Source organism: Sinocyclocheilus anshuiensis, unplaced genomic scaffold (assembly GCF_001515605.1).
Source record: "Sinocyclocheilus anshuiensis isolate Anshui unplaced genomic scaffold, SAMN03320099.WGS_v1.1 scaffold1164, whole genome shotgun sequence".
Taxonomy (NCBI): Eukaryota; Metazoa; Chordata; class Actinopteri; order Cypriniformes; family Cyprinidae; genus Sinocyclocheilus; species Sinocyclocheilus anshuiensis.
The window spans coordinates 177,212-185,732 of record NW_015551103.1 but is presented as its reverse complement, the minus strand read 5'-3'; the positions used below and the strand labels follow the sequence as shown (position 1 = coordinate 185,732).

The window sequence follows — 8,521 nt, the reverse complement described above, 5'->3', positions numbered from 1 at the left end:
AAAAAATTTCTTCAATAAGCCAATGTGTTCTGTCTTTGACTGTTAAGTTGCATAGTGTACATAAACAACACCTACAGCCAGGCTATACAACTATATTACTTGGCAAAGGAATTGCTTATTGTTATTTAAAAATTCCACGAAGGTGCATTAAACTGATCAAACATGACAGCAGAGACACTTACATAAATGTACATTGTTACTTTTATATTGAAAAAAATTCTAACAAATGCTGTTCTTTTGAACTTTCTATTCAAATAATCCTGAAAAAAAAATTCAACACTGAACTCTGAACAACTCCAAACACCCTTAATGTGTAAAAATGACAGCGTCTCATAATGAAAAATTTGTCACAGATCTTACAAAAAAAATGAGACATAACAGTTTATTACCCTGGGTCAGAAGATATGGCTGGGTCACCTCCACCCCATTGATTGCACACCTGGCTCCTGGGAGCGGCACGAGTGTGACAGTTCCTGTCTGGTTCTCAAACACACAGTGTTCCCTCTGAAGAGCTTCACCATGGAGAACTGCAGAACAGAGAAATTTCAGAGTGAAAAAGGTTCTGACATTGCCGACAGCTTCCTGTTAGGAACAAAATCGATGCAGACAGAATACAAACCTATATCCTGCTCTGGCTTGGTTCCACCAGCCCCAACTGAAGTTCTACCTTCCTAAACAGCAAAACAGGGATTGCTTAGAAACCTCAGAACAGCAAATAACGATCCCAACAATACTTTAGTTATAGACAAGAAATGTTGCTTTGGCAAAACTGACAAACAACATTCACGAGTTCAACTGCACATGTTGGGCATACATGGGGTGTGGCTTACCTTTAAATGATAGAGAACGACCCCTGTGCTGAGCCGATCTTCATCAATGCAAATTAAATAGGGCATTTGGGAATCAAGTACTACACCAATACCCTCTTTCTGAGAGCTACTGTATCCTCCTAGATAAGAAACATTAAAGTTAACAGATTAAAGGAGATGAGATGAGATGGATGGGAGCTGGCAAGAAAGATGAGCTAAACCATCAGAGAAAAAAAAAAAAAAAAAAAATGTTTGAAGAAGCGGGACCAGTGCATAAAACTAAATGACAGACATTTAACTGTAAAGCATCAGAGCAGAGGAAACAGTGTGTGTGTTGTTTATGACACTGTCTTCATGCTCCAAGGCCAAACAATATAATATCTGGCTTTGGCTATATGTCGAAAGGTTGTGGGAATGGGGATGCTGGGAGAGAGGGAGGCATGTGAAAATAAGAAGAAAACACCATAAATCATTTAGACCACTATGGGTCCATCTCAAACTCTCAAAGAGTTTGCAAAAGGAAACAACATTCTACCAAACCGACCTCAGAGACATGCTGTTAAAACAAGGACACATCACAATCAATACATTACATGTTCAGAAAATAACACCACTAAAAGATGATTGGCATTTGAGGTATGACAATTCCAATGTATAAAAGACTTGATCCTATTGTAGTAGAGTGAAAGCTGGAGTTTGATATTACAGATATTTGAGTCACTAACAAAAACATTAAAGGGATATGCTAATAGAAAACCTCCCAGAAATCAAATATTGTAAGAAAAATTAGAAAACGTGAGCCATCATTATTAGGCAGGAGGGATTCAGGGCAGTTGTGATGTGACTTGTGGGACATTGCTGTACACGTTCCTTACAAACTGCAACTACAAACGTCACATAGTATGACGAGAGGTTGCATCAAACTCTGATAAGTGATTAAAACATGACCGTTTTTCCTTAGCAACCACAATCCAGTTGGCCAATAGAAAAATGCATATTTGATTACAAATAATGCTAAACAGAATAAATAAAAGACCATTTTGACATATAGGTTTTAAAACAAAAGGGCTTTGAATGTAGATTTTGCCCACTAAAGATGTGGTATTCATACAGCCAAGCCCTCACAGCATGTGAAAAATGTTGAAATGGTGTCACTATTCTATGCATGACTTGTGATTAATGTGGTGATATAGAGCAGCGTTGACGTTTCGATTAAAAATCATTACACTCCAACACCTACACGCCCCATCATAAACTTTAAAAGTCACAGTTAAATCAATATTCACAGGAAAAATCCATTGGACTTGGACTGTGGGGGGGGCACATCTAAATATGTGTTTAATGACATTTGAACAGCCCTTCACAGGATGGTAATGATAAGCAGAAAAATTATTCTGCTGTGCAGGGTGTCTTTTTTTTCTTAAATATGGTAGCATGTGTCCATGTTATGCCTCTTATTTCATTCTCCACAGAGATGGGAGGCACTTGCATGTTCACATTCATGCGTGCCATCAAAGCGCACATATTCTTCAGAAGCCATTTGACATCCGTGATGGTACATGCAATGGAGTGTAAAGATTAATGCATGTGCTACCTTAAAAATGTTGGCTCCAAGGGAGCAACTATCACATATTAAATAAATTCGGCACGTAGGATTTAGCATGTTCATTTTCAGGATGCAAATCCTAGACATACTACGTTTGCGAAAATCCTTGCTGAATAGACCAGCTTAGAGCAGTATGAATTTCCAGGCTGGTTAAGACAGTTAAGAAACCATCTGGGTAGACCAGCACACCAGCATCCAAGAACATCATATGCTGTTTTTTCCTGCAGGGATACAAAACTAAGCAACAATTCAGCTTTTAAGGAAAATGATGGTCATTGGTTGAAATGATAGGATTCATGCAGTATAGCATATTTTAAGAATGCAATTTTTTTATTTTAGACTTCAAATTATTGTATAACCTCAACAAAATAAAAAAAACTCTACTACACATTTTAATTCCTATATTTTCTCAGGGTCTAACACATTGAATGCAAACATCACTAAAATGGTAGAAAGTGTCATGCCTCATCAAATAAGTACTCTGCTTTGAATAATGTGTGCTTTCACCGGGGAACACGCTTCTGTTTCCAATACAAGAGAGGAAATAATGACAACAATCCACCTGACTGAACAATGAGAAAATACCTTCGGATGCACTGTGCATACTGAAGCAGCAAAACAAAAAGAAAAACACTTACATACCAATTTGCCCGTGAGGATGCATTCCTTGCCACTATCCATTAGACAAGCTTCCTCTCTTAATATTTTTAAGTCCAGGCTAAAGACATTTTTATTTTCTAAAGCGAATGGCTGATGGGATATTTGTATGATTTTATAACTTTTCTGTTTGTTGTGTGGTTTTCTGTTTTTGATGACTTACTGGAAAGCACATTGGTCGACGGAAGTTGTAATTAATTGTGCTATATAAATAAATTGTCATTGTCATTGACATATGACTTGTATGCAATATTCCAAGTCTTCTGACCACATTGTACAAGTCAACTCAAAAATCCATTTAGTGCGATTTGTGAACAAACCCAGTTTGTGAAAATTAAAAATTGAGGAACTGACTCAAAAGAATGATTTGATCACAAATTGGGCATTGCTACTTCTCTCACAAATGAGTCTAATATCATTCAGAGATTCATGACTTAAAATTGGATCCATTTCTCACACAAAAATACCAAATGACTTCAGAAGATATGGAATACATACAAAGCTCCTATGAACTACTTCTATGGTGCTTTTTGTTATTTTAGAGCTTTATATCTCAGTTTGCATTCATTTTAATTTTATTGAAAAAAGTAGACAGGGAAAAAGTCATACAACTTTAGAACAATATGAGGGTGAGTAAATAATGGCATTATTTAAATTTTTGAGTGAACTGTTCGTTCAAGGCACCTTAAAATAATCAATCAAATAACCTTACCAGCACTCTATGTTTAGTTTTAACAAATGTAGGCTTTTTTTCTCCTCCCTCATTCTCTGCCTCTTCAGGCTAGAGAGCAGTGTGTCTATTTCCACCTCATCGACAGCAGCAAACGGAGCAAAATCCTTTTCTCCTAACGAAGAGGGAGAAGCATCGATTGTGTGGAGGGTCTTCTCTTCACACTTAATTAAATTAATTCTTCCAAGACTTCATTAGATGAGAGAGAGAGATTGAAAGAGAAAGAGAGGGAGAGGCAGGGAGATAGATAGGAACCATGTCTGCAGATTAATGTACTGTATCACTTTTTCAGAGGTGGAGGAAGAGAGAGAGACATAGCAAGCCTGGGAGCAAGGTACCCTCTGCCCCTGAGAACTTCTGAAACATGGTGTGTGTGGTGACTGTAAAATTACATGCACTCTAAACTTCTGCAGCAAATGAGATTTGGCTGGCATTTAAAAGCTCATCATAAAACCGCTAATTTATTTCACTCTTGGCAAATTAAAGGTGGTCCTGGTGCCCAAGACTTCAGCTATTTGATGCACTGAATGTGGTCTGAAAAGAAGGCAGATGCACCGGGTGAAGATTAAGATGAGCTCTAAATATATATGGGTTGAAAGATCAAGAGAGGATAAGAACTGCAAAATGGTGCACTGACTATAAAAAGAGAGAAAGAGAGAGGGAGAGAGGAGATAGAGCAGGAAAAGGCAGGAGGTGGTAAGTTTTACTGTCAAATAGGACAGTATACACAAGAACAAAAACAAAGTAGAATTCCAAGTAATGCTTATGACAAATAATATGTATTCATGCAAAACTGATGTCATGATGCTAGGTTTTTGAGGTACCAGGGCGCAAATCATTTTTATTATGTTGCTATGATGTTCTGGGTGGATGTTAGGTAGGTTAGCCAAGTCAAAAGCGTCCATTCAAGTCTTTATGGTATTGTGAGGTCCATGTTGGCAAATTGCTGATTTACCAATTAAATCTTTTATTCCTTTTCTTTTCATGGCTTGATATGGTTCTCAGATTGATGTGACATCCATTGACGAAATGCTACATTATCTATTCCACATCATCAGGTATAAACTGGACATGCACAGAGCTAATTAAAGGAACGCTTAATTATTGCCATTTGTTGTTCATTTCCATTTCCATTTTATTATCTGAAGGTATTTCACACCTATCCAGGGCTGAAAAAAATGTGCTGTAATCACAACACATCAATTAAACAGTTGTCATGCATAATTAAAGAGTGGATTTTAATAAACATTGAAAGTGATAAAGAAGCGAGAGGAATAAAAATTACATTCAGAGAAATAGGAAGGGTGGGAGGACAACAGAAAGACATTTAATATATAAATAAATACTCTTCCAGAGCCACCTCAAGACGGGAATGAGAACTTGTGTTAGTGTGTGTGTGTGTGTGTGGCTCCGGGGATTTGATGCATCTTTTTTTCGAAATGAAAACAAATGGCACAATCGACTGGAAGATAAACTGCTCTGATTAGGCCACCATATCTGTCATCAATTCTCTCTATTCCTTTCAGTATGAGCACTCATAAATTAACAAATGCGATGAGGACACATCACCTCGCCAGCTGCCAAAGTCTGGGACAGCCACTGGACAGAAGCAAATTCCCTTTCTTTCTCTTTCTGTGAGTCCATTGAACCACGTCTCCTTATTAACTGCTGTGCCCTCCCCACCCATCCTGTAACCAATCTACAATGGCAAAGCTGCATAACTTTGCATTCCAAATCTACCTCAGAAAGCGAATTAAGATTCTGTTTACGTTCCAGAGCCAGAGAATTGCCGTCACTCTCTAAAAGCGTCAATTTACTCCTGTGAAGCAGCGAATTAACTCACATCAACTAAGTTAACCCTGAGCGTGCTGAAAGAGTGAAAACTGAAAGTCAGAAAAGACATTTTACAAGTTAAAATAAAACATCTAGCAAAATATCACTTACTATATTATAATATATAATTAAAATATATCTTTAATTCATCCATTGGTCATTATTGAATTATGTATATGCAGATAGACCGATATATGAATATACTGTAGATAGATAGATAGATAGATACAGTGTATATAGAAAAGATAAGTATGCGTGGGCTCGAACACTAAAGAATAAGAGCGGGGTTGAGGTTACTAAAGCATTTAAGTCTATACTTGAAGAGGGTCGTGTTCCAAAGAAATTACAGACGGATCGAGGAACAGAATTTTTTAACAAGCAATTTCAAGATTTAATGAAAAAGCATGACATTCATCATTTTGCGAAGGCTACTGATTTGAAGGCCAGCGTTGTGGAGCGATTTAATAGAATGTTAAAAAGTCATATGTGGAGATATTTAACCGCTACAAATTCACGACGATACATAGATGTTTTGCAAGATATTATGCAGGGCTACAACTCCAGTTACCATCGGAGTATTAAGATGAGACCGGTGGATGCCGACAAGGAAAATGAAGGCGACGTGTTTCAAAACTTGTACGGCGAAGTGAAGAAGAAAACTCGTACCGTATTTAAATATAAAGTAGGGGATGTGGTCAGGATTTCTAAAGTGAGAGGGCCGTTCGCCAAGGGTTATGAACAGAACTACACCGAAGAATTTTTCACTATCACCGCATGTATCCCGCGTGATCCCCCCGTATATAGACTGTCTGATTATGACAGTGATGTCATCGACGGCGTGTTTTATGAAGAAGAATTACAAAAAATAATCGCTAGCAAAAACAAAGCGTTTAAGGTGGAAAAGATTTTAGGGGAGAAAAAACAGGGGCGATCTACACTAGTTTTAGTGAAATGGCTAGGATGGCCTTCGAAATTTAATAGCTATATAGACAAAAAAGCTTTGGTGGACTTGCAAAAACCTTAAAAGTGTTCCCCTTACTGTAAAAGATCATTTGAGTAAAGGTTTACCATGGGAGACCACGGTTTCTACGTTACGTTGCCGTGCAACGCTTCTTTGTCGGTTTATCCTGAAAATAGCATATCTAGTTATACAACCAGGTTGGCAAAAACTATAAACCTGAAAGGCGAGTGGCAAGTAGGCCTTGCTGAAATTGAATATCCTAGAAGCTGGTACACCTTTAAAGACGACGATGGGTATTTCAGCCTACACACAGCCCCAGCCCCGCCCCAGAAACATGCAAATAAACCCGGCGAAGCGGTGTTTAAAGAACTATCAGGGCTTTACCTATCGAGGAAGTTCCACATAAACGGTGGATACTATGAGAACATTCGAGCCGTGGTTCGTGCGATAAATGAAGCTATCGCGCCAGCGGCGGTATTGGCATACGATCAATTAATAAACAAAGTCCAAATGGTTGCAAAACCTAACGTTTGGGTAAGCTTCTATGAGAAACTAGCCTCTATTTTAGGCACGAAACCTGACGAAACTTTAGGACGTTCGGCCTACCATGAAAATTTTTGGTACTGCTGACGGCTGATCGGAATCGTACCATAGAGGATGTTAAGAGCTACTTCACAAAGTGCTAAAATGAGGTTGTCGGATGCCACCTGTAAAATAAGACGCCGCTGTTTAGGTGTGGCTTTATGTATCAGCTTTAACAGGGGTAGGTGTTTACAAAGCCTGGCAGACATGACGAATGATCACGCGCTCCTTTTTTTCTGGAGGTAGACCACTTGGCGGGCGGTAAGCAACCCCGTTCTGAGTCGATACTGCTCTGGTGTTTTCGCTTTATAGTCTATCAAGAGATACCCATAAGGTTGACTGGTAGCGTCTTGATAACACTCCATAAAGTATTTTACATTGTTAGGGTACATCTGACGACCTAACACCATCACTTGATTAGCATCACGGGGGTTTTTAAACAAAATTAAATAATTAGTGTTCAAGCTGATGGTTCTGCTCGATTTACCTTGAGCAAATAAATTCTGTACGATATAAATAGCGCTAAGATTACGATGATGTACAAACTGCGTGAAGACCTTCTGTACTTCAAGATTCCCGCTTGCTTGATTCATAACATCGTCCAAAATCAGAAGATTAGCTTTGTCGATGGGTAGTAAACGATCATCATTCAGAGAATCGGGTATTCCTTCAACAAATTTAATGTCATACAATTTAAGCAACTCGTCATACAGAGGTTGCCAACAATTGTAAATATATACAATGTTTTCAAATTTTTTAGAAATCATATTTAAACCATTTTCCAAAAAGCTCTTTACGAAGTAGGTTTTGCCGCTATTGGACGGGCCACTGATCACACACGAGAAAGGATGAATAAGTCGAAAGTCAAATTCAGAAGCATCCCGAGCCCCTCTTTGCATCATCGAATTAGTAGCCATAAGGAAGGGTGTTGAAATCCGGTAAAAGTCTACGCTTATTGTACACCACCTTGAACCTTTTGTCGACTGACTTGTTGTGCAACGTGAGTCGCTTTTTATTCCTTACAATGTTTTCAGAACGAGCCATGATGTATCGAGTGTCGTCGCGAGACGTCACATAGCCGGTAACCAGACCTATCAGAGTATCTAACCGGATAGCTTGGGAATTTTTAGCGTTCAGAGTTATACCCTTAGCCTTCATGCACACTTTTCCTTTGGCTGTGCGATAGCCATACGATTTGGGACCACTAGAGGCAAACTCTGTGATGTAATCGTCGTCCCCTATTTCATCCGTCAGCTCCCCCAAATGGTCCCCCAGAGGGGGTATCCAGTCGCCGTCCCTAGACACGAATATAACGGAGTCGGTATCGGAGTATAACACCCGGT

General features: G+C 38.7%; 1 pseudogene; it reads right to left on the bottom strand.

The window, feature by feature from the left end:
• Positions 1–8,521, bottom strand: part of LOC107662814 (uncharacterized) — a 38,503-nt pseudogene that overhangs the window by 11,892 nt on the left and 18,090 nt on the right.